This window comes from Hyla sarda, unplaced genomic scaffold (genome assembly GCF_029499605.1).
Source record: "Hyla sarda isolate aHylSar1 unplaced genomic scaffold, aHylSar1.hap1 scaffold_193, whole genome shotgun sequence".
NCBI classification, from domain to species: domain Eukaryota; kingdom Metazoa; phylum Chordata; class Amphibia; order Anura; family Hylidae; genus Hyla; species Hyla sarda.
The window spans coordinates 135178-158805 of NW_026608585.1; the positions used below are offsets into that span (position 1 = coordinate 135178).

General features: G+C 46.0%; 10 non-coding genes across 10 annotated transcripts; all 10 read right to left on the bottom strand.

Moving 5' to 3' along the window:
* Positions 1-1129: 1129 nt before the first annotated feature.
* LOC130316485 (U2 spliceosomal RNA) lies at positions 1130-1320 on the bottom strand. The gene has a single exon (XR_008863802.1). It is a non-coding gene; the product is annotated as a U2 spliceosomal RNA (small nuclear RNA).
* A 2077-nt stretch (positions 1321-3397) lies between these two features.
* LOC130316486 (U2 spliceosomal RNA) lies at positions 3398-3588 on the bottom strand. The gene has a single exon (XR_008863803.1). It is a non-coding gene; the product is annotated as a U2 spliceosomal RNA (small nuclear RNA).
* Positions 3589-5673: 2085 nt separating this feature from the next.
* Positions 5674-5864, bottom strand: LOC130316488 (U2 spliceosomal RNA). Its single transcript, XR_008863804.1, has one exon. It is a non-coding gene; the product is annotated as a U2 spliceosomal RNA (small nuclear RNA).
* A 2095-nt stretch (positions 5865-7959) lies between these two features.
* Positions 7960-8150, bottom strand: LOC130316271 (U2 spliceosomal RNA). Its single transcript, XR_008863620.1, has one exon. It is a non-coding gene; the product is annotated as a U2 spliceosomal RNA (small nuclear RNA).
* A 2080-nt stretch (positions 8151-10230) lies between these two features.
* On the bottom strand, positions 10231-10421 carry LOC130316272 (U2 spliceosomal RNA). Its single transcript, XR_008863621.1, has one exon. It is a non-coding gene; the product is annotated as a U2 spliceosomal RNA (small nuclear RNA).
* Positions 10422-12507: 2086 nt separating this feature from the next.
* LOC130316273 (U2 spliceosomal RNA) lies at positions 12508-12698 on the bottom strand. The gene has a single exon (XR_008863622.1). It is a non-coding gene; the product is annotated as a U2 spliceosomal RNA (small nuclear RNA).
* Positions 12699-14773: 2075 nt separating this feature from the next.
* Positions 14774-14964, bottom strand: LOC130316414 (U2 spliceosomal RNA). The gene has a single exon (XR_008863749.1). It is a non-coding gene; the product is annotated as a U2 spliceosomal RNA (small nuclear RNA).
* A 2088-nt stretch (positions 14965-17052) lies between these two features.
* Positions 17053-17243, bottom strand: LOC130316274 (U2 spliceosomal RNA). Its single transcript, XR_008863623.1, has one exon. It is a non-coding gene; the product is annotated as a U2 spliceosomal RNA (small nuclear RNA).
* Positions 17244-19329: 2086 nt separating this feature from the next.
* On the bottom strand, positions 19330-19520 carry LOC130316275 (U2 spliceosomal RNA). The gene has a single exon (XR_008863624.1). It is a non-coding gene; the product is annotated as a U2 spliceosomal RNA (small nuclear RNA).
* Positions 19521-21595: 2075 nt separating this feature from the next.
* Positions 21596-21786, bottom strand: LOC130316415 (U2 spliceosomal RNA). The gene has a single exon (XR_008863750.1). It is a non-coding gene; the product is annotated as a U2 spliceosomal RNA (small nuclear RNA).
* Positions 21787-23628: the final 1842 nt, after the last annotated feature.

A 23628-nucleotide genomic window follows, 5' to 3' on the forward strand; every position in this document is an offset into this window, starting at 1 on the left:
TTCCCTTCTCTTCCTCTTACTTTTTTTTCACGTTTTTTTACGTTTTTCTCCTTTTCGCCTCTTTTCTGGGCGTATTATTCTTCTTTTACTTCTTTTTTTTCGTCTAATGCATACCCCATCAGTGCAGCAATGCTTATTCAATACCGCCAGCAGATGGAGACACTGGGGGATAATTTTCTAAGGATTTATACTGATTTTTCCTGTCTGAATTTGTCGCACAGAAAGTTGCAGGCCAAATATGTGTGACATTTCTGCGACTTTAGCTTCTAGAGCATTTTTACAACATTATACATAGGTGCTGAATACATAAAAAGCGACTGTTCAGCGACAGACAAGTCGCATCGGCTGAAAGTAGGCCAGAATGTCAGTCCATGTTGGAGCAGGTTTAGATACAGTCTAAAGCATAGATCTCAAAGTCTGTGCACAGAATTTAGCAAGGGCCTCGCACCTTCTGATGCATCAGGTAGGTGCACAATAGCATAGCCTAACCCTCTGTACTTTGGTCTATATTGATGCGGGACATAGACAGCCAGCTGATGACCAATCCATTAGTGCAATGGATGGCTGGAAGCATTTGTCTTTGCCTTTGCAATACCACAGAAGCAATGCATGGTCAATGTACAGCAATGACACACCTGTGTGAACAGCCAGGAGACCCCCCCCCCCATGTTATGTTACATAGTTACATAGTTAGTACGGTCGAAAAAAGACATATGTCCATCACGTTCAACCAGGGAATTAAGGGGTAGGGGTGTGGCGCGATATTGGGGAAGGGATGAGATTTTATATTTCTTCATAAGCATTAATCTTATTTTGTCAATTAGGAACATTCAGCACCCACCCGCTATCAAGGCAGCTGCCTATCATGTCATGCCCTACCTGCACAGGTGTGCTGGCTACTCAAATGATCCAATTAAGGAGGCCATTTAGTCAGCAGCAGCAGAAGTCCTGTGCCTGGACGCTCCAACAGGGGCCAGACACAAGCAGAAGCAGAAGCAGCAGAAGCAGCAGCAGCACCACCTTTTGTTTTTTGGCTGCAGCAGCAGCAAGGCCCACAGGGCTGGCTGGCTGGCTAGCCAGCAAGCAGGTAGCAATGAAAGTAGGAATCTTTCTTTTTAACCCTGTAAGGGGGTGGTGCACTGTACCCGAAGATACTGCCATATCGGGTCAATGCATAGGGCGACGGAAGCAAGCTTCGAAATCGGCCCCCGTTCTCAAAAATCCATTTAATATATGGTCCCCAGATAGGGGACGTATCAGATATTAAACTGATAAGAACAGATACTACACTTGATCTTAGCCAAAAGGCCGAGAAGCGATAACCGTGAAAGGGGCGGGCCCAACAAGGTCCCCTTCATGGGCACTATCACTGCTTGCTGTCAGGGAGGCTGCCAGACAATTTTCCATGCACACTCTGGGCTGGGGGGCAGTCAACCACCAGTACACACAGCAGAACCTAAACCCATACCATTATTGCTAAGCAGCAAGACAGGGGCCCATTGCACTCCCACGGGGCCTTTTTAAATGCAATCCATAACCCGGATTTGCCAGGAACCCTTCTTACTCCTCCTACTTGCATGTGACACTGGGCTTAGGATCTGCATAGGAAACACACACACAAGCACACACCTACCTTTGTTGCCTGCAGATGCCTCCTTGGCTGTCCCCAAACGGTATCAAACCAACACCCACGGGAAGCTGTAAGCATAGAGGACATGCCTGCACCCCATTGGACTTACCTGTGTGGGTTAAATCCGGGTTATTTGACAACCTATGGCGGTGATGGTTCTGCTCAGGCAGAGCAGTGCTGATGCTCCTCATAAAGCTGTCGCTGCTGTGAAGGTTCTAGGTGACATCACAAATCCCTTTGGTTACATACACAACAAAGCTGGGTTGTTGTTGTTTACACTCTGCAAGGCCTGTGGAAGTGAGTGACATCATAGCACTGTAGTTCTGAGGGTTCAAGATGGATGCAACAATCTCCTGTTGCTTCTATGAAGGCCGTAATAGACGACATCACCAAACAGCTCCATAGTCACATACACAGCAAAGGAGAGATGTTGTTTACACCTAGTGATGTCAGTGGTATTGAGTGACATCACAGCACAGTGCTAAGGCTCCTGGGCCTGGACACAGCAGCGGCTGCAATATCTCAACGGAGAATACGTTTATATCTATGTGTGTGTGTGCGCATATATATATATATATATATATATATATATATATATATATATATTTCTCCGCCGAAATCACTTTTAAACCCATTTCCACCTTTTTTTCCCTTCTCTTCCTCTTACTTTTTTTTCACGTTTTTTTACGTTTTTCTCCTTTTCGCCTCTTTTCTGGGCGTATTATTCTTCTTTTTCTTCTTTTTTTTCGTCTAATGCATACCCCATCAGTGCAGCAATGCTTATTCAATACCGCCAGCAGATGGAGACACTGGGGGATAATTTTCTAAGGATTTATACTGATTTTTCCTGTCTGAATTTGTCGCACAGAAAGTTGCAGGCCAAATATGTGTGACATTTCTGCGACTTTAGCTTCTAGAGCATTTTTACAACATTATACATAGGTGCTGAATACATAAAAAGCGACTGTTCAGCGACAGACAAGTCGCATCGGCTGAAAGTAGGCCAGAATGTCAGTCCATGTTGGAGCAGGTTTAGATACAGTCTAAAGCATAGATCTCAAAGTCTGTGCACAGAATTTAGCAAGGGCCTCGCACCTTCTGATGCATCAGGTAGGTGCACAATAGCATAGCCTAACCCTCTGTACTTTGGTCTATATTGATGCGGGACATAGACAGCCAGCTGATGACCAATCCATTAGTGCAATGGATGGCTGGAAGCATTTGTCTTTGCCTTTGCAATACCACAGAAGCAATGCATGGTCAATGTACAGCAATGACACACCTGTGTGAACAGCCAGGAGACCCCCCCCCCCATGTTATGTTACATAGTTACATAGTTAGTACGGTCGAAAAAAGACATATGTCCATCACGTTCAACCAGGGAATTAAGGGGTAGGGGTGTGGCGCGATATTGGGGAAGGGATGAGATTTTATATTTCTTCATAAGCATTAATCTTATTTTGTCAATTAGGAACATTCAGCACCCACCCGCTATCAAGGCAGCTGCCTATCATGTCATGCCCTACCTGCACAGGTGTGCTGGCTACTCAAATGATCCAATTAAGGAGGCCATTTAGTCAGCAGCAGCAGAAGTCCTGTGCCTGGACGCTCCAACAGGGGCCAGACACAAGCAGAAGCAGAAGCAGCAGCAGCACCACCTTTTGTTTTTTGGCTGCAGCAGCAGCAAGGCCCACAGGGCTGGCTAGCTGGCTAGCCAGCAAGCAGGTAGCAATGAAAGTAGGAATCTTTCTTTTTAACCCTGTAAGGGGGTGGTGCACTGTACCCGAAGATACTGCCATATCGGGTCAATGCATAGGGCGACGGAAGCAAGCTTCGAAATCGGCCCCCGTTCTCAAAAATCCATTTAATATATGGTCCCCAGATAGGGGACGTATCAGATATTAAACTGATAAGAACAGATACTACACTTGATCTTAGCCAAAAGGCCGAGAAGCGATAACCGTGAAAGGGGCGGGCCCAACAAGGTCCCCTTCATGGGCACTATCACTGCTTGCTGTCAGGGAGGCTGCCAGACAATTTTCCATGCACACTCTGGGCTGGGGGGCAGTCAACCACCAGTACACACAGCAGAACCTAAACCCATACCATTATTGCTAAGCAGCAAGACAGGGGCCCATTGCACTCCCACGGGGCCTTTTTAAATGCAATCCATAACCCGGATTTGCCAGGAACCCTTCTTACTCCTCCTACTTGCATGTGACACTGGGCTTAGGATCTGCATAGGAAACACACACACAAGCACACACCTACCTTTGTTGCCTGCAGATGCCTCCTTGGCTGTCCCCAAACGGTATCAAACCAACACCCACGGGAAGCTGTAAGCATAGAGGACATGCCTGCACCCCATTGGACTTACCTGTGTGGGTTAAATCCGGGTTATTTGACAACCTATGGCGGTGATGGTTCTGCTCAGGCAGAGCAGTGCTGATGCTCCTCATAAAGCTGTCGCTGCTGTGAAGGTTCTAGGTGACATCACAAATCCCTTTGGTTACATACACAACAAAGCTGGGTTGTTGTTGTTTACACTCTGCAAGGCCTGTGGAAGTGAGTGACATCATAGCACTGTAGTTCTGAGGGTTCAAGATGGATGCAACAATCTCCTGTTGCTTCTATGAAGGCCGTAATAGACGACATCACCAAACAGCTCCATAGTCACATACACAGCAAAGGAGAGATGTTGTTTACACCTAGTGATGTCAGTGGTATTGAGTGACATCACAGCACAGTGCTAAGGCTCCTGGGCCTGGACACAGCAGCGGCTGCAATATCTCAACGGAGAATACGTTTATATCTATGTGTGTGTGTGCGCATATATATATATATATATATATATATATATATATATATATATATTTCTCCGCCGAAATCACTTTTAAACCCATTTCCACCTTTTTTTCCCTTCTCTTCCTCTTACTTTTTTTTCACGTTTTTTTACGTTTTTCTCCTTTTCGCCTCTTTTCTGGGCGTATTATTCTTCTTTTTCTTCTTTTTTTTCGTCTAATGCATACCCCATCAGTGCAGCAATGCTTATTCAATACCGCCAGCAGATGGAGACACTGGGGGATAATTTTCTAAGGATTTATACTGATTTTTCCTGTCTGAATTTGTCGCACAGAAAGTTGCAGGCCAAATATGTGTGACATTTCTGCGACTTTAGCTTCTAGAGCATTTTTACAACATTATACATAGGTGCTGAATACATAAAAAGCGACTGTTCAGCGACAGACAAGTCGCATCGGCTGAAAGTAGGCCAGAATGTCAGTCCATGTTGGAGCAGGTTTAGATACAGTCTAAAGCATAGATCTCAAAGTCTGTGCACAGAATTTAGCAAGGGCCTCGCACCTTCTGATGCATCAGGTAGGTGCACAATAGCATAGCCTAACCCTCTGTACTTTGGTCTATATTGATGCGGGACATAGACAGCCAGCTGATGACCAATCCATTAGTGCAATGGATGGCTGGAAGCATTTGTCTTTGCCTTTGCAATACCACAGAAGCAATGCATGGTCAATGTACAGCAATGACACACCTGTGTGAACAGCCAGGAGACCCCCCCCCCATGTTATGTTACATAGTTACATAGTTAGTACGGTCGAAAAAAGACATATGTCCATCACGTTCAACCAGGGAATTAAGGGGTAGGGGTGTGGCGCGATATTGGGGAAGGGATGAGATTTTATATTTCTTCATAAGCATTAATCTTATTTTGTCAATTAGGAACATTCAGCACCCACCCGCTATCAAGGCAGCTGCCTATCATGTCATGCCCTACCTGCACAGGTGTGCTGGCTACTCAAATGATCCAATTAAGGAGGCCATTTAGTCAGCAGCAGCAGAAGTCCTGTGCCTGGACGCTCCAACAGGGGCCAGACACAAGCAGAAGCAGAAGCAGCAGAAGCAGCAGCAGCACCACCTTTTGTTTTTTGGCTGCAGCAGCAGCAAGGCCCACAGGGCTGGCTAGCTGGCTAGCCAGCAAGCAGGTAGCAATGAAAGTAGGAATCTTTCTTTTTAACCCTGTAAGGGGGTGGTGCACTGTACCCGAAGATACTGCCATATCGGGTCAATGCATAGGGCGACGGAAGCAAGCTTCGAAATCGGCCCCCGTTCTCAAAAATCCATTTAATATATGGTCCCCAGATAGGGGACGTATCAGATATTAAACTGATAAGAACAGATACTACACTTGATCTTAGCCAAAAGGCCGAGAAGCGATAACCGTGAAAGGGGCGGGCCCAACAAGGTCCCCTTCATGGGCACTATCACTGCTTGCTGTCAGGGAGGCTGCCAGACAATTTTCCATGCACACTCTGGGCTGGGGGGCAGTCAACCACCAGTACACACAGCAGAACCTAAACCCATACCATTATTGCTAAGCAGCAAGACAGGGGCCCATTGCACTCCCACGGGGCCTTTTTAAATGCAATCCATAACCCGGATTTGCCAGGAACCCTTCTTACTCCTCCTACTTGCATGTGACACTGGGCTTAGGATCTGCATAGGAAACACACACACAAGCACACACCTACCTTTGTTGCCTGCAGATGCCTCCTTGGCTGTCCCCAAACGGTATCAAACCAACACCCACGGGAAGCTGTAAGCATAGAGGACATGCCTGCACCCCATTGGACTTACCTGTGTGGGTTAAATCCGGGTTATTTGACAACCTATGGCGGTGATGGTTCTGCTCAGGCAGAGCAGTGCTGATGCTCCTCATAAAGCTGTCGCTGCTGTGAAGGTTCTAGGTGACATCACAAATCCCTTTGGTTACATACACAACAAAGCTGGGTTGTTGTTGTTTACACTCTGCAAGGCCTGTGGAAGTGAGTGACATCATAGCACTGTAGTTCTGAGGGTTCAAGATGGATGCAACAATCTCCTGTTGCTTCTATGAAGGCCGTAATAGACGACATCACCAAACAGCTCCATAGTCACATACACAGCAAAGGAGAGATGTTGTTTACACCTAGTGATGTCAGTGGTATTGAGTGACATCACAGCACAGTGCTAAGGCTCCTGGGCCTGGACACAGCAGCGGCTGCAATATCTCAACGGAGAATACGTTTATATCTATGTGTGTGTGTGCGCATATATATATATATATATATATATATATATATATATATATATATATATATATATTTCTCCGCCGAAATCACTTTTAAACCCATTTCCACCTTTTTTTCCCTTCTCTTCCTCTTACTTTTTTTTCACGTTTTTTTACGTTTTTCTCCTTTTCGCCTCTTTTCTGGGCGTATTATTCTTCTTTTTCTTCTTTTTTTTCGTCTAATGCATACCCCATCAGTGCAGCAATGCTTATTCAATACCGCCAGCAGATGGAGACACTGGGGGATAATTTTCTAAGGATTTATACAGATTTTTCCTGTCTGAATTTGTCGCACAGAAAGTTGCAGGCCAAATATGTGTGACATTTCTGCGACTTTAGCTTCTAGAGCATTTTTACAACATTATACATAGGTGCTGAATACATAAAAAGCGACTGTTCAGCGACAGACAAGTCGCATCGGCTGAAAGTAGGCCAGAATGTCAGTCCATGTTGGAGCAGGTTTAGATACAGTCTAAAGCATAGATCTCAAAGTCTGTGCACAGAATTTAGCAAGGGCCTCGCACCTTCTGATGCATCAGGTAGGTGCACAATAGCATAGCCTAACCCTCTGTACTTTGGTCTATATTGATGCGGGACATAGACAGCCAGCTGATGACCAATCCATTAGTGCAATGGATGGCTGGAAGCATTTGTCTTTGCCTTTGCAATACCACAGAAGCAATGCATGGTCAATGTACAGCAATGACACACCTGTGTGAACAGCCAGGAGACCCCCCCCCCATGTTATGTTACATAGTTACATAGTTAGTACGGTCGAAAAAAGACATATGTCCATCACGTTCAACCAGGGAATTAAGGGGTAGGGGTGTGGCGCGATATTGGGGAAGGGATGAGATTTTATATTTCTTCATAAGCATTAATCTTATTTTGTCAATTAGGAACATTCAGCACCCACCCGCTATCAAGGCAGCTGCCTATCATGTCATGCCCTACCTGCACAGGTGTGCTGGCTACTCAAATGATCCAATTAAGGAGGCCATTTAGTCAGCAGCAGCAGAAGTCCTGTGCCTGGACGCTCCAACAGGGGCCAGACACAAGCAGAAGCAGAAGCAGCAGAAGCAGCAGCAGCACCACCTTTTGTTTTTTGGCTGCAGCAGCAGCAAGGCCCACAGGGCTGGCTAGCTGGCTAGCCAGCAAGCAGGTAGCAATGAAAGTAGGAATCTTTCTTTTTAACCCTGTAAGGGGGTGGTGCACTGTACCCGAAGATACTGCCATATCGGGTCAATGCATAGGGCGACGGAAGCAAGCTTCGAAATCGGCCCCCGTTCTCAAAAATCCATTTAATATATGGTCCCCAGATAGGGGACGTATCAGATATTAAACTGATAAGAACAGATACTACACTTGATCTTAGCCAAAAGGCCGAGAAGCGATAACCGTGAAAGGGGCGGGCCCAACAAGGTCCCCTTCATGGGCACTATCACTGCTTGCTGTCAGGGAGGCTGCCAGACAATTTTCCATGCACACTCTGGGCTGGGGGGCAGTCAACCACCAGTACACACAGCAGAACCTAAACCCATACCATTATTGCTAAGCAGCAAGACAGGGGCCCATTGCACTCCCACGGGGCCTTTTTAAATGCAATCCATAACCCGGATTTGCCAGGAACCCTTCTTACTCCTCCTACTTGCATGTGACACTGGGCTTAGGATCTGCATAGGAAACACACACACAAGCACACACCTACCTTTGTTGCCTGCAGATGCCTCCTTGGCTGTCCCCAAACGGTATCAAACCAACACCCACGGGAAGCTGTAAGCATAGAGGACATGCCTGCACCCCATTGGACTTACCTGTGTGGGTTAAATCCGGGTTATTTGACAACCTATGGCGGTGATGGTTCTGCTCAGGCAGAGCAGTGCTGATGCTCCTCATAAAGCTGTCGCTGCTGTGAAGGTTCTAGGTGACATCACAAATCCCTTTGGTTACATACACAACAAAGCTGGGTTGTTGTTGTTTACACTCTGCAAGGCCTGTGGAAGTGAGTGACATCATAGCACTGTAGTTCTGAGGGTTCAAGATGGATGCAACAATCTCCTGTTGCTTCTATGAAGGCCGTAATAGACGACATCACCAAACAGCTCCATAGTCACATACACAGCAAAGGAGAGATGTTGTTTACACCTAGTGATGTCAGTGGTATTGAGTGACATCACAGCACAGTGCTAAGGCTCCTGGGCCTGGACACAGCAGCGGCTGCAATATCTCAACGGAGAATACGTTTATATCTATGTGTGTGTGTGCGCATATATATATATATATATATATATATATATATATATATTTCTCCGCCGAAATCACTTTTAAACCCATTTCCACCTTTTTTTCCCTTCTCTTCCTCTTACTTTTTTTTCACGTTTTTTTACGTTTTTCTCCTTTTCGCCTCTTTTCTGGGCGTATTATTCTTCTTTTTCTTCTTTTTTTTCGTCTAATGCATACCCCATCAGTGCAGCAATGCTTATTCAATACCGCCAGCAGATGGAGACACTGGGGGATAATTTTCTAAGGATTTATACTGATTTTTCCTGTCTGAATTTGTCGCACAGAAAGTTGCAGGCCAAATATGTGTGACATTTCTGCGACTTTAGCTTCTAGAGCATTTTTACAACATTATACATAGGTGCTGAATACATAAAAAGCGACTGTTCAGCGACAGACAAGTCGCATCGGCTGAAAGTAGGCCAGAATGTCAGTCCATGTTGGAGCAGGTTTAGATACAGTCTAAAGCATAGATCTCAAAGTCTGTGCACAGAATTTAGCAAGGGCCTCGCACCTTCTGATGCATCAGGTAGGTGCACAATAGCATAGCCTAACCCTCTGTACTTTGGTCTATATTGATGCGGGACATAGACAGCCAGCTGATGACCAATCCATTAGTGCAATGGATGGCTGGAAGCATTTGTCTTTGCCTTTGCAATACCACAGAAGCAATGCATGGTCAATGTACAGCAATGACACACCTGTGTGAACAGCCAGGAGACCCCCCCCCCCATGTTATGTTACATAGTTACATAGTTAGTACGGTCGAAAAAAGACATATGTCCATCACGTTCAACCAGGGAATTAAGGGGTAGGGGTGTGGCGCGATATTGGGGAAGGGATGAGATTTTATATTTCTTCATAAGCATTAATCTTATTTTGTCAATTAGGAACATTCAGCACCCACCCGCTATCAAGGCAGCTGCCTATCATGTCATGCCCTACCTGCACAGGTGTGCTGGCTACTCAAATGATCCAATTAAGGAGGCCATTTAGTCAGCAGCAGCAGAAGTCCTGTGCCTGGACGCTCCAACAGGGGCCAGACACAAGCAGAAGCAGAAGCAGCAGAAGCAGCAGCAGCACCACCTTTTGTTTTTTGGCTGCAGCAGCAGCAAGGCCCACAGGGCTGGCTAGCTGGCTAGCCAGCAAGCAGGTAGCAATGAAAGTAGGAATCTTTCTTTTTAACCCTGTAAGGGGGTGGTGCACTGTACCCGAAGATACTGCCATATCGGGTCAATGCATAGGGCGACGGAAGCAAGCTTCGAAATCGGCCCCCGTTCTCAAAAATCCATTTAATATATGGTCCCCAGATAGGGGACGTATCAGATATTAAACTGATAAGAACAGATACTACACTTGATCTTAGCCAAAAGGCCGAGAAGCGATAACCGTGAAAGGGGCGGGCCCAACAAGGTCCCCTTCATGGGCACTATCACTGCTTGCTGTCAGGGAGGCTGCCAGACAATTTTCCATGCACACTCTGGGCTGGGGGGCAGTCAACCACCAGTACACACAGCAGAACCTAAACCCATACCATTATTGCTAAGCAGCAAGACAGGGGCCCATTGCACTCCCACGGGGCCTTTTTAAATGCAATCCATAACCCGGATTTGCCAGGAACCCTTCTTACTCCTCCTACTTGCATGTGACACTGGGCTTAGGATCTGCATAGGAAACACACACACAAGCACACACCTACCTTTGTTGCCTGCAGATGCCTCCTTGGCTGTCCCCAAACGGTATCAAACCAACACCCACGGGAAGCTGTAAGCATAGAGGACATGCCTGCACCCCATTGGACTTACCTGTGTGGGTTAAATCCGGGTTATTTGACAACCTATGGCGGTGATGGTTCTGCTCAGGCAGAGCAGTGCTGATGCTCCTCATAAAGCTGTCGCTGCTGTGAAGGTTCTAGGTGACATCACAAATCCCTTTGGTTACATACACAACAAAGCTGGGTTGTTGTTGTTTACACTCTGCAAGGCCTGTGGAAGTGAGTGACATCATAGCACTGTAGTTCTGAGGGTTCAAGATGGATGCAACAATCTCCTGTTGCTTCTATGAAGGCCGTAATAGACGACATCACCAAACAGCTCCATAGTCACATACACAGCAAAGGAGAGATGTTGTTTACACCTAGTGATGTCAGTGGTATTGAGTGACATCACAGCACAGTGCTAAGGCTCCTGGGCCTGGACACAGCAGCGGCTGCAATATCTCAACGGAGAATACGTTTATATCTATGTGTGTGTGTGCGCGTATATATATATATATATATATATATATATATATATATATATATTTCTCCGCCGAAATCACTTTTAAACCCATTTCCACCTTTTTTTCCCTTCTCTTCCTCTTACTTTTTTTTCACGTTTTTTTACGTTTTTCTCCTTTTCGCCTCTTTTCTGGGCGTATTATTCTTCTTTTTCTTCTTTTTTTTCGTCTAATGCATACCCCATCAGTGCAGCAATGCTTATTCAATACCGCCAGCAGATGGAGACACTGGGGGATAATTTTCTAAGGATTTATACTGATTTTTCCTGTCTGAATTTGTCGCACAGAAAGTTGCAGGCCAAATATGTGTGACATTTCTGCGACTTTAGCTTCTAGAGCATTTTTACAACATTATACATAGGTGCTGAATACATAAAAAGCGACTGTTCAGCGACAGACAAGTCGCATCGGCTGAAAGTAGGCCAGAATGTCAGTCCATGTTGGAGCAGGTTTAGATACAGTCTAAAGCATAGATCTCAAAGTCTGTGCACAGAATTTAGCAAGGGCCTCGCACCTTCTGATGCATCAGGTAGGTGCACAATAGCATAGCCTAACCCTCTGTACTTTGGTCTATATTGATGCGGGACATAGACAGCCAGCTGATGACCAATCCATTAGTGCAATGGATGGCTGGAAGCATTTGTCTTTGCCTTTGCAATACCACAGAAGCAATGCATGGTCAATGTACAGCAATGACACACCTGTGTGAACAGCCAGGAGACCCCCCCCCCCATGTTATGTTACATAGTTACATAGTTAGTACGGTCGAAAAAAGACATATGTCCATCACGTTCAACCAGGGAATTAAGGGGTAGGGGTGTGGCGCGATATTGGGGAAGGGATGAGATTTTATATTTCTTCATAAGCATTAATCTTATTTTGTCAATTAGGAACATTCAGCACCCACCCGCTATCAAGGCAGCTGCCTATCATGTCATGCCCTACCTGCACAGGTGTGCTGGCTACTCAAATGATCCAATTAAGGAGGCCATTTAGTCAGCAGCAGCAGAAGTCCTGTGCCTGGACGCTCCAACAGGGGCCAGACACAAGCAGAAGCAGAAGCAGCAGAAGCAGCAGCAGCACCACCTTTTGTTTTTTGGCTGCAGCAGCAGCAAGGCCCACAGGGCTGGCTAGCTGGCTAGCCAGCAAGCAGGTAGCAATGAAAGTAGGAATCTTTCTTTTTAACCCTGTAAGGGGGTGGTGCACTGTACCCGAAGATACTGCCATATCGGGTCAATGCATAGGGCGACGGAAGCAAGCTTCGAAATCGGCCCCCGTTCTCAAAAATCCATTTAATATATGGTCCCCAGATAGGGGACGTATCAGATATTAAACTGATAAGAACAGATACTACACTTGATCTTAGCCAAAAGGCCGAGAAGCGATAACCGTGAAAGGGGCGGGCCCAACAAGGTCCCCTTCATGGGCACTATCACTGCTTGCTGTCAGGGAGGCTGCCAGACAATTTTCCATGCACACTCTGGGCTGGGGGGCAGTCAACCACCAGTACACACAGCAGAACCTAAACCCATACCATTATTGCTAAGCAGCAAGACAGGGGCCCATTGCACTCCCACGGGGCCTTTTTAAATGCAATCCATAACCCGGATTTGCCAGGAACCCTTCTTACTCCTCCTACTTGCATGTGACACTGGGCTTAGGATCTGCATAGGAAACACACACACAAGCACACACCTACCTTTGTTGCCTGCAGATGCCTCCTTGGCTGTCCCCAAACGGTATCAAACCAACACCCACGGGAAGCTGTAAGCATAGAGGACATGCCTGCACCCCATTGGACTTACCTGTGTGGGTTAAATCCGGGTTATTTGACAACCTATGGCGGTGATGGTTCTGCTCAGGCAGAGCAGTGCTGATGCTCCTCATAAAGCTGTCGCTGCTGTGAAGGTTCTAGGTGACATCACAAATCCCTTTGGTTACATACACAACAAAGCTGGGTTGTTGTTGTTTACACTCTGCAAGGCCTGTGGAAGTGAGTGACATCATAGCACTGTAGTTCTGAGGGTTCAAGATGGATGCAACAATCTCCTGTTGCTTCTATGAAGGCCGTAATAGACGACATCACCAAACAGCTCCATAGTCACATACACAGCAAAGGAGAGATGTTGTTTACACCTAGTGATGTCAGTGGTATTGAGTGACATCACAGCACAGTGCTAAGGCTCCTGGGCCTGGACACAGCAGCGGCTGCAATATCTCAACGGAGAATACGTTTATATCTATGTGTGTGTGTGCGCGTATATATATATATATATATATATATATATATATTTCTCCGCCGAAATCACTTTTAAACCCATTTCCACCTTTTTTTCCCTTCTCTTCCTCTTACTTTTTTTTCACGTTTTTTTACGTTTTTCTCCTTTTCGCCTCTTTTCTGGGCGTATTATTCTTCTTTTTCTTCTTTTTTTTCGTCTAATGCATACCCCATCAGTGCAGCAATGCTTATTCAATACCGCCAGCAGATGGAGACACTGGGGGATAATTTTATAAGGATTTATACTGATTTTTCCTGTCTGAATTTGTCGCACAGAAAGTTGCAGGCCAAATATGTGTGACATTTCTGCGACTTTAGCTTCTAGAGCATTTTTACAACATTATACATAGGTGCTGAATACATAAAAAGCGACTGTTCAGCGACAGACAAGTCGCATCGGCTGAAAGTAGGCCAGAATGTCAGTCCATGTTGGAGCAGGTTTAGATACAGTCTAAAGCATAGATCTCAAAGTCTGTGCACAGAATTTAGCAAGGGCCTCGCACCTTCTGATGCATCAGGTAGGTGCACAATAGCATAGCCTAACCCTCTGTACTTTGGTCTATATTGATGCGGGACATAGACAGCCAGCTGATGACCAATCCATTAGTGCAATGGATGGCTGGAAGCATTTGTCTTTGCCTTTGCAATACCACAGAAGCAATGCATGGTCAATGTACAGCAATGACACACCTGTGTGAACAGCCAGGAGACCCCCCCCCCATGTTATGTTACATAGTTACATAGTTAGTACGGTCGAAAAAAGACATATGTCCATCACGTTCAACCAGGGAATTAAGGGGTAGGGGTGTGGCGCGATATTGGGGAAGGGATGAGATTTTATATTTCTTCATAAGCATTAATCTTATTTTGTCAATTAGGAACATTCAGCACCCACCCGCTATCAAGGCAGCTGCCTATCATGTCATGCCCTACCTGCACAGGTGTGCTGGCTACTCAAATGATCCAATTAAGGAGGCCATTTAGTCAGCAGCAGCAGAAGTCCTGTGCCTGGACGCTCCAACAGGGGCCAGACACAAGCAGAAGCAGAAGCAGCAGAAGCAGCAGCAGCACCACCTTTTGTTTTTTGGCTGCAGCAGCAGCAAGGCCCACAGGGCTGGCTAGCTGGCTAGCCAGCAAGCAGGTAGCAATGAAAGTAGGAATCTTTCTTTTTAACCCTGTAAGGGGGTGGTGCACTGTACCCGAAGATACTGCCATATCGGGTCAATGCATAGGGCGATGGAAGCAAGCTTCGAAATCGGCCCCCGTTCTCAAAAATCCATTTAATATATGGTCCCCAGATAGGGGACGTATCAGATATTAAACTGATAAGAACAGATACTACGCTTGATCTTAGCCAAAAGGCCGAGAAGCGATAACCGTGAAAGGGGCGGGCCCAACAAGGTCCCCTTCATGGGCACTATCACTGCTTGCTGTCAGGGAGGCTGCCAGACAATTTTCCATGCACACTCTGGGCTGGGGGGCAGTCAACCACCAGTACACACAGCAGAACCTAAACCCATACCATTATTGCTAAGCAGCAAGACAGGGGCCCATTGCACTCCCATGGGGCCTTTTTAAATGCAATCCATAACCCGGATTTGCCAGGAACCCTTCTTACTCCTCCTACTTGCATGTGACACTGGGCTTAGGATCTGCATAGGAAACACACACACAAGCACACACCTACCTTTGTTGCCTGCAGATGCCTCCTTGGCTGTCCCCAAACGGTATCAAACCAACACCCACGGGAAGCTGTAAGCATAGAGGACATGCCTGCACCCCATTGGACTTACCTGTGTGGGTTAAATCCGGGTTATTTGACAACCTATGGCGGTGATGGTTCTGCTCAGGCAGAGCAGTGCTGATGCTCCTCATAAAGCTGTCGCTGCTGTGAAGGTTCTAGGTGACATCACAAATCCCTTTGGTTACATACACAACAAAGCTGGGTTGTTGTTGTTTACACTCTGCAAGGCCTGTGGAAGTGAGTGACATCATAGCACTGTAGTTCTGAGGGTTCAAGATGGATGCAACAATCTCCTGTTGCTTCTATGAAGGCCGTAATAGACGACATCACCAAACAGCTCCATAGTCACATACACAGCAAAGGAGAGATGTTGTTTACACCTAGTGATGTCAGTGGTATTGAGTGACATCACAGCACAGTGCTAAGGCTCCTGGGCCTGGACACAGCAGCGGCTGCAATATCTCAACGGAGAATACGTTTATATCTATGTGTGTGTGTGCGCATATATATATATATATATATATATATATATATATATATATATATATTTCTCCGCCGAAATCACTTTTAAACCCATTTCCACCTTTTTTTCCCTTCTCTTCCTCTTACTTTTTTTTCACGTTTTTTTACGTTTTTCTCCTTTTCGCCTCTTTTCTGGGCGTATTATTCTTCTTTTTCTTCTTTTTTTTCGTCTAATGCATACCCCATCAGTGCAGCAATGCTTATTCAATACCGCCAGCAGATGGAGACACTGGGGGATAATTTTCTAAGGATTTATACTGATTTTTCCTGTCTGAATTTGTCGCACAGAAAGTTGCAGGCCAAATATGTGTGACATTTCTGCGACTTTAGCTTCTAGAGCATTTTTACAACATTATACATAGGTGCTGAATACATAAAAAGCGACTGTTCAGCGACAGACAAGTCGCATCGGCTGAAAGTAGGCCAGAATGTCAGTCCATGTTGGAGCAGGTTTAGATACAGTCTAAAGCATAGATCTCAAAGTCTGTGCACAGAATTTAGCAAGGGCCTCGCACCTTCTGATGCATCAGGTAGGTGCACAATAGCATAGCCTAACCCTCTGTACTTTGGTCTATATTGATGCGGGACATAGACAGCCAGCTGATGACCAATCCATTAGTGCAATGGATGGCTGGAAGCATTTGTCTTTGCCTTTGCAATACCACAGAAGCAATGCATGGTCAATGTACAGCAATGACACACCTGTGTGAACAGCCAGGAGACCCCCCCCCCCATGTTATGTTACATAGTTACATAGTTAGTACGGTCGAAAAAAGACATATGTCCATCACGTTCAACCAGGGAATTAAGGGGTAGGGGTGTGGCGCGATATTGGGGAAGGGATGAGATTTTATATTTCTTCATAAGCATTAATCTTATTTTGTCAATTAGGAACATTCAGCACCCACCCGCTATCAAGGCAGCTGCCTATCATGTCATGCCCTACCTGCACAGGTGTGCTGGCTACTCAAATGATCCAATTAAGGAGGCCATTTAGTCAGCAGCAGCAGAAGTCCTGTGCCTGGACGCTCCAACAGGGGCCAGACACAAGCAGAAGCAGAAGCAGCAGAAGCAGCAGCAGCACCACCTTTTGTTTTTTGGCTGCAGCAGCAGCAAGGCCCACAGGGCTGGCTAGCTGGCTAGCCAGCAAGCAGGTAGCAATGAAAGTAGGAATCTTTCTTTTTAACCCTGTAAGGGGGTGGTGCACTGTACCCGAAGATACTGCCATATCGGGTCAATGCATAGGGCGACGGAAGCAAGCTTCGAAATCGGCCCCCGTTCTCAAAAATCCATTTAATATATGGTCCCCAGATAGGGGACGTATCAGATATTAAACTGATAAGAACAGATACTACACTTGATCTTAGCCAAAAGGCCGAGAAGCGATAACCGTGAAAGGGGCGGGCCCAACAAGGTCCCCTTCATGGGCACTATCACTGCTTGCTGTCAGGGAGGCTGCCAGACAATTTTCCATGCACACTCTGGGCTGGGGGGCAGTCAACCACCAGTACACACAGCAGAACCTAAACCCATACCATTATTGCTAAGCAGCAAGACAGGGGCCCATTGCACTCCCACGGGGCCTTTTTAAATGCAATCCATAACCCGGATTTGCCAGGAACCCTTCTTACTCCTCCTACTTGCATGTGACACTGGGCTTAGGATCTGCATAGGAAACACACACACAAGCACACACCTACCTTTGTTGCCTGCAGATGCCTCCTTGGCTGTCCCCAAACGGTATCAAACCAACACCCACGGGAAGCTGTAAGCATAGAGGACATGCCTGCACCCCATTGGACTTACCTGTGTGGGTTAAATCCGGGTTATTTGACAACCTATGGCGGTGATGGTTCTGCTCAGGCAGAGCAGTGCTGATGCTCCTCATAAAGCTGTCGCTGCTGTGAAGGTTCTAGGTGACATCACAAATCCCTTTGGTTACATACACAACAAAGCTGGGTTGTTGTTGTTTACACTCTGCAAGGCCTGTGGAAGTGAGTGACATCATAGCACTGTAGTTCTGAGGGTTCAAGATGGATGCAACAATCTCCTGTTGCTTCTATGAAGGCCGTAATAGACGACATCACCAAACAGCTCCATAGTCACATACACAGCAAAGGAGAGATGTTGTTTACACCTAGTGATGTCAGTGGTATTGAGTGACATCACAGCACAGTGCTAAGGCTCCTGGGCCTGGACACAGCAGCGGCTGCAATATCTCAACGGAGAATACGTTTATATCTATGTGTGTGTGTGCGCATATATATATATATATATATATATATATATATATATATATATATTTCTCCGCCGAAATCACTTTTAAACCCATTTCCACCTTTTTTTCCCTTCTCTTCCTCTTACTTTTTTTTCACGTTTTTTTACGTTTTTCTCCTTTTCGCCTCTTTTCTGGGCGTATTATTCTTCTTTTTCTTCTTTTTTTTCGTCTAATGCATACCCCATCAGTGCAGCAATGCTTATTCAATACCGCCAGCAGATGGAGACACTGGGGGATAATTTTCTAAGGATTTATACTGATTTTTCCTGTCTGAATTTGTCGCACAGAAAGTTGCAGGCCAAATATGTGTGACATTTCTGCGACTTTAGCTTCTAGAGCATTTTTACAACATTATACATAGGTGCTGAATACATAAAAAGCGACTGTTCAGCGACAGACAAGTCGCATCGGCTGAAAGTAGGCCAGAATGTCAGTCCATGTTGGAGCAGGTTTAGATACAGTCTAAAGCATAGATCTCAAAGTCTGTGCACAGAATTTAGCAAGGGCCTCGCACCTTCTGATGCATCAGGTAGGTGCACAATAGCATAGCCTAACCCTCTGTACTTTGGTCTATATTGATGCGGGACATAGACAGCCAGCTGATGACCAATCCATTAGTGCAATGGATGGCTGGAAGCATTTGTCTTTGCCTTTGCAATACCACAGAAGCAATGCATGGTCAATGTACAGCAATGACACACCTGTGTGAACAGCCAGGAGACCCCCCCCCCCATGTTATGTTACATAGTTACATAGTTAGTACGGTCGAAAAAAGACATATGTCCATCACGTTCAACCAGGGAATTAAGGGGTAGGGGTGTGGCGCGATATTGGGGAAGGGATGAGATTTTATATTTCTTCATAAGCATTAATCTTATTTTGTCAATTAGGAACATTCAGCACCCACCCGCTATCAAGGCAGCTGCCTATCATGTCATGCCCTACCTGCACAGGTGTGCTGGCTACTCAAATGATCCAATTAAGGAGGCCATTTAGTCAGCAGCAGCAGAAGTCCTGTGCCTGGACGCTCCAACAGGGGCCAGACACAAGCAGAAGCAGAAGCAGCAGAAGCAGCAGCAGCACCACCTTTTGTTTTTTGGCTGCAGCAGCAGCAAGGCCCACAGGGCTGGCTAGCTGGCTAGCCAGCAAGCAGGTAGCAATGAAAGTAGGAATCTTTCTTTTTAACCCTGTAAGGGGGTGGTGCACTGTACCCGAAGATACTGCCATATCGGGTCAATGCATAGGGCGACGGAAGCAAGCTTCGAAATCGGCCCCCGTTCTCAAAAATCCATTTAATATATGGTCCCCAGATAGGGGACGTATCAGATATTAAACTGATAAGAACAGATACTACACTTGATCTTAGCCAAAAGGCCGAGAAGCGATAACCGTGAAAGGGGCGGGCCCAACAAGGTCCCCTTCATGGGCACTATCACTGCTTGCTGTCAGGGAGGCTGCCAGACAATTTTCCATGCACACTCTGGGCTGGGGGGCAGTCAACCACCAGTACACACAGCAGAACCTAAACCCATACCATTATTGCTAAGCAGCAAGACAGGGGCCCATTGCACTCCCACGGGGCCTTTTTAAATGCAATCCATAACCCGGATTTGCCAGGAACCCTTCTTACTCCTCCTACTTGCATGTGACACTGGGCTTAGGATCTGCATAGGAAACACACACACAAGCACACACCTACCTTTGTTGCCTGCAGATGCCTCCTTGGCTGTCCCCAAACGGTATCAAACCAACACCCACGGGAAGCTGTAAGCATAGAGGACATGCCTGCACCCCATTGGACTTACCTGTGTGGGTTAAATCCGGGTTATTTGACAACCTATGGCGGTGATGGTTCTGCTCAGGCAGAGCAGTGCTGATGCTCCTCATAAAGCTGTCGCTGCTGTGAAGGTTCTAGGTGACATCACAAATCCCTTTGGTTACATACACAACAAAGCTGGGTTGTTGTTGTTTACACTCTGCAAGGCCTGTGGAAGTGAGTGACATCATAGCACTGTAGTTCTGAGGGTTCAAGATGGATGCAACAATCTCCTGTTGCTTCTATGAAGGCCGTAATAGACGACATCACCAAACAGCTCCATAGTCACATACACAGCAAAGGAGAGATGTTGTTTACACCTAGTGATGTCAGTGGTATTGAGTGACATCACAGCACAGTGCTAAGGCTCCTGGGCCTGGACACAGCAGCGGCTGCAATATCTCAACGGAGAATACGTTTATATCTATGTGTGTGTGTGCGCGTATATATATATATATATATATATATATATATATTTCTCCGCCGAAATCACTTTTAAACCCATTTCCACCTTTTTTTCCCTTCTCTTCCTCTTACTTTTTTTTCACGTTTTTTTACGTTTTTCTCCTTTTCGCCTCTTTTCTGGGCGTATTATTCTTCTTTTTCTTCTTTTTTTTCGTCTAATGCATACCCCATCAGTGCAGCAATGCTTATTCAATACCGCCAGCAGATGGAGACACTGGGGGATAATTTTATAAGGATTTATACTGATTTTTCCTGTCTGAATTTGTCGCACAGAAAGTTGCAGGCCAAATATGTGTGACATTTCTGCGACTTTAGCTTCTAGAGCATTTTTACAACATTATACATAGGTGCTGAATACATAAAAAGCGACTGTTCAGCGACAGACAAGTCGCATCGGCTGAAAGTAGGCCAGAATGTCAGTCCATGTTGGAGCAGGTTTAGATACAGTCTAAAGCATAGATCTCAAAGTCTGTGCACAGAATTTAGCAAGGGCCTCGCACCTTCTGATGCATCAGGTAGGTGCACAATAGCATAGCCTAACCCTCTGTACTTTGGTCTATATTGATGCGGGACATAGACAGCCAGCTGATGACCAATCCATTAGTGCAATGGATGGCTGGAAGCATTTGTCTTTGCCTTTGCAATACCACAGAAGCAATGCATGGTCAATGTACAGCAATGACACACCTGTGTGAACAGCCAGGAGACCCCCCCCCCATGTTATGTTACATAGTTACATAGTTAGTACGGTCGAAAAAAGACATATGTCCATCACGTTCAACCAGGGAATTAAGGGGTAGGGGTGTGGCGCGATATTGGGGAAGGGATGAGATTTTATATTTCTTCATAAGCATTAATCTTATTTTGTCAATTAGGAACATTCAGCACCCACCCGCTATCAAGGCAGCTGCCTATCATGTCATGCCCTACCTGCACAGGTGTGCTGGCTACTCAAATGATCCAATTAAGGAGGCCATTTAGTCAGCAGCAGCAGAAGTCCTGTGCCTGGACGCTCCAACAGGGGCCAGACACAAGCAGAAGCAGAAGCAGCAGAAGCAGCAGCAGCACCACCTTTTGTTTTTTGGCTGCAGCAGCAGCAAGGCCCACAGGGCTGGCTAGCTGGCTAGCCAGCAAGCAGGTAGCAATGAAAGTAGGAATCTTTCTTTTTAACCCTGTAAGGGGGTGGTGCACTGTACCCGAAGATACTGCCATATCGGGTCAATGCATAGGGCGATGGAAGCAAGCTTCGAAATCGGCCCCCGTTCTCAAAAATCCATTTAATATATGGTCCCCAGATAGGGGACGTATCAGATATTAAACTGATAAGAACAGATACTACGCTTGATCTTAGCCAAAAGGCCGAGAAGCGATAACCGTGAAAGGGGCGGGCCCAACAAGGTCCCCTTCATGGGCACTATCACTGCTTGCTGTCAGGGAGGCTGCCAGACAATTTTCCATGCACACTCTGGGCTGGGGGGCAGTCAACCACCAGTACACACAGCAGAACCTAAACCCATACCATTATTGCTAAGCAGCAAGACAGGGGCCCATTGCACTCCCATGGGGCCTTTTTAAATGCAATCCATAACCCGGATTTGCCAGGAACCCTTCTTACTCCTCCTACTTGCATGTGACACTGGGCTTAGGATCTGCATAGGAAACACACACACAAGCACACACCTACCTTTGTTGCCTGCAGATGCCTCCTTGGCTGTCCCCAAACGGTATCAAACCAACACCCACGGGAAGCTGTAAGCATAGAGGACATGCCTGCACCCCATTGGACTTACCTGTGTGGGTTAAATCCGGGTTATTTGACAACCTATGGCGGTGATGGTTCTGCTCAGGCAGAGCAGTGCTGATGCTCCTCATAAAGCTGTCGCTGCTGTGAAGGTTCTAGGTGACATCACAAATCCCTTTGGTTACATACACAACAAAGCTGGGTTGTTGTTGTTTACACTCTGCAAGGCCTGTGGAAGTGAGTGACATCATAGCACTGTAGTTCTGAGGGTTCAAGATGGATGCAACAATCTCCTGTTGCTTCTATGAAGGCCGTAATAGACGACATCACCAAACAGCTCCATAGTCACATACACAGCAAAGGAGAGATGTTGTTTACACCTAGTGATGTCAGTGGTATTGAGTGACATCACAGCACAGTGCTAAGGCTCCTGGGCCTGGACACAGCAGCGGCTGCAATATCTCAACGGAGAATACGTTTATATCTATGTGTGTGTGTGCGCATATATATATATATATATATATATATATATATATATATATATATATTTCTCCGCCGAAATCACTTTTAAACCCATTTCCACCTTTTTTTCCCTTCTCTTCCTCTTACTTTTTTTTCACGTTTTTTTACGTTTTTCTCCTTTTCGCCTCTTTTCTGGGCGTATTATTCTTCTTTTTCTTCTTTTTTTTCGTCTAATGCATACCCCATCAGTGCAGCAATGCTTATTCAATACCGCCAGCAGATGGAGACACTGGGGGATAATTTTCTAAGGATTTATACTGATTTTTCCTGTCTGAATTTGTCGCACAGAAAGTTGCAGGCCAAATATGTGTGACATTTCTGCGACTTTAGCTTCTAGAGCATTTTTACAACATTATACATAGGTGCTGAATACATAAAAAGCGACTGTTCAGCGACAGACAAGTCGCATCGGCTGAAAGTAGGCCAGAATGTCAGTCCATGTTGGAGCAGGTTTAGATACAGTCTAAAGCATAGATCTCAAAGTCTGTGCACAGAATTTAGCAAGGGCCTCGCACCTTCTGATGCATCAGGTAGGTGCACAATAGCATAGCCTAACCCTCTGTACTTTGGTCTATATTGATGCGGGACATAGACAGCCAGCTGATGACCAATCCATTAGTGCAATGGATGGCTGGAAGCATTTGTCTTTGCCTTTGCAATACCACAGAAGCAATGCATGGTCAATGTACAGCAATGACACACCTGTGTGAACAGCCAGGAGACCCCCCCCCCCATGTTATGTTACATAGTTACATAGTTAGTACGGTCGAAAAAAGACATATGTCCATCACGTTCAACCAGGGAATTAAGGGGTAGGGGTGTGGCGCGATATTGGGGAAGGGATGAGATTTTATATTTCTTCATAAGCATTAATCTTATTTTGTCAATTAGGAACATTCAGCACCCACCCGCTATCAAGGCAGCTGCCTATCATGTCATGCCCTACCTGC